The sequence below is a fragment of the Plecotus auritus genome (assembly GCF_963455305.1).
Source record: "Plecotus auritus genome assembly, chromosome: 3".
Classification (NCBI taxonomy): Eukaryota; Metazoa; Chordata; class Mammalia; order Chiroptera; family Vespertilionidae; genus Plecotus; species Plecotus auritus.
This window is the reverse complement of record NC_137772.1, coordinates 142267683-142270369: the sequence shown is the minus strand read 5'-3', so window position 1 is coordinate 142270369 and position 2687 is coordinate 142267683. Positions and strand designations below refer to the sequence as shown.

Genomic DNA, 2687 nt, shown 5'->3' with positions numbered 1-2687 from the left:
TAAAAATAGATTTGAAACAATGAGAGAACAAGACAGATTACATACAAAGCAATGACAAATAGATATAAATGAATTTCTCATAAACCATAAGCCAAAAGACAATGTAATAATAACTTCAAAGTGCTAAGTGCAAATAAATGTCTCACTAGAATTAGATATGCAATACAACATTCAAAAATGAAACAAATATTTTTATGCTAAAAAAAGAGTGAATGAGTTTATTGCCAAGTGCCTTAACAAAAGATACTTCTAAAAATGTGGCATTCAGGAAGAAAGAATAGAGAACAGAAGAAAGGCCCTAACCGGTTTGGCTCAGTGGATAGAGTGTCGGCCTGTGGACTCAAGGGTCCCGGGTTCGATTCCGGTCAAGGGCATGTGCCTTGGTTGCGGGCACATTCCCAGTGGGGGGTGTGCGGGGGGCAGCTGATCGATGTTTCTCTCTCATCGATGTTTCTAACTCTCTATCCTTCTCCCTTCCTCTCTGTAAAAAAAAATCAATAAAATATATTAAAAAAAAAAAAGAAAGAAAGAAGAAAGGTGGAGACATAGAAGGGAATGATAAGCAAATGACCTGATGGAGGGCAATTTCACATAATCTCTTAAACCAGGAAACTGGGGCAATTTCTCTTAGAATCCTAAAAACTCTTATTGTGAAAAACTAATGTGGCATGAGTACATAAATGTAAATAAGAGTTATTTCTTCTTATCTAATACAATATGCAACATATAGGAATCTGTTTTGGTTTCATTCCCCACAGTTTCATCATCTATACTGTTTTTTTTCCAATCACCGTTTATCCCCTCTATACCTTCTTCCACCTCCACCTGCCTCCTTGCTCACAATCACTACAGTGTTGTCTATGTCCATGAGTTCTCTCTTTTTTTTTCCCTTTTTTACTCAATCTCTCCCACCAACCCCTTCCAACCCCCTGCCCCATCAGAACTATCTGTCTGCTTTCTATCTATGAATCTGTCTCTATTTTGCTTTTCACACTGGTGTGCTGCCATTGGACTATTCAGGTTTCAAGTAACTTTCTTTTCTCAAAAGTCCATAAAAACACTCTTTTCAGCAGGTTTGGGGGCTCTAATATTTCTTCCCTTTCTTCTGATTATTTCATGTGTAAACTAGAGGCCCGGAGCATGAAAATTCATGCAAAAGCAGGCCTCCTTCCCCCAGCTGCCAGCACCGGCTTCCCTCCAGCACTCAGGATCCAGGCCGCAGCCGCCAGGTACCTGAGACCCGGGCTGCTTTGCTCCTGCCCTGGCTTTGTCCAGAAGGACATCCTGAATGACGCCCAGAAGGACGTTCAGTCTAATTAGCATATTACCCTTTTATTATTATAGATAGTGCATGATAATTTTACTTTTACTACTTACTTGTTATGTAACACCAACCTAATTAATAAAGGTTTTGGGGGAGGAAAGGATGGAGGTGAAAGAGGTACAAATGGTGGTGGGAAAGAAAGTGTTGGGGGGGAGTTAAGCAAAAAAAAAAAAAGAGAGAGAACTCATGGACATGGACAACAGTGTGGTGATGGCATGGGGGCATGGAGATGGGTGGAGGTAAAAGAGGGCATGGGAGGAATAAATGGTGATGAAAAAATACTGGGTTCATTAAAAAAATTTTATATATATATATATATATATATATATATATATATATAATGAAAATAAAATAAGGATCCATTCCAAACAAATAAATAAATATTAAAAATAAAAATAAATAACCTAAAAAATAAAAATTGGAGTTATACTAAGGAAATATAAGGAAAACACTCAGTTATAACACATTCCCTAACAGGAGTTTTATCCTGCAAACAAAAGATAACATATAATTCTGTAAGTTGCTTTGCACATTTAGCAACTTTCATTACAACATGTGTTTTAAATTGACTTTATTTTCATTCTCCCAAGTCTAATACTCTTTGTAGGCTATTCATTTCCCATCATTCTTTCAAATTTTATTCACCAAAATGTTTGTTTTAACTTTAAAAAATCACAAATCACACTAGTACTGGGGCCGGGACTCATATTAGGAAGAGGGAAATATGCACATAGATCCTAAGGCAAGATGGAATATAGCAACATTGCACAAAATACCATCTGATTGCTAGGGCACTTTGGGTTAAGAAGAGTGGTAAAGTGGAGGTGAAGAAAAGGTATCTGACCTGGGACTTATATTTCAGAGCAGATCCAGTTCTGTTATTCCAAAGATTATAAATAAGCAGTGAAAATTGGTCCATACTTTAAGAAAATTAAAAAAAAGAGAAACTGTAAACTCTACTGTTAAAAGGTCAATGTCACTGTCCTTTTAACAGAGGATAGTGATTTTACAAAATGAGGAAGGCCTTATGACACAATATTTTGGATGATTGTACAAACTAAGAGTTTTCGATAATTTGATATTATAATTGCACAATTATAATAATGTCGAATCAATTGCTTTGGAAGATAAATTATGATGTATCCAATTGAGTTTAATCCTTTAGAAAAAATTCAATAATTTGACCTGCAGAACACTAAAGTTGTATAATTTGAGATTAAAAAGGCATTATTATACCCGCTTTTACAGTCTGATCCAAGATGTATATGACTTCATTTACTGGAGAGTCAAATATTAAAAGGTCAAAGATACAAGAGAAGGAATTACTTTCTCTTGCACAGGGCTATTGAGAATGTGAATGTAA

At 35.8% G+C, this 2687-nt stretch overlaps 1 pseudogene across 1 annotated transcript in view; it reads right to left on the bottom strand.

Annotated features, from left to right (window-relative positions):
- LOC308244194 (nuclear prelamin A recognition factor-like) overlaps positions 1-868 on the bottom strand; it is a 5586-nt pseudogene extending 4718 nt beyond the window's left edge. The window contains exon 1 of the transcript in view: positions 810-868. The product of the transcript in view is annotated as a nuclear prelamin A recognition factor-like (transcript). The remainder of the gene's footprint in view (positions 1-809) is intronic.
- Between the last annotated feature and the right edge of the window lie 1819 nt (positions 869-2687).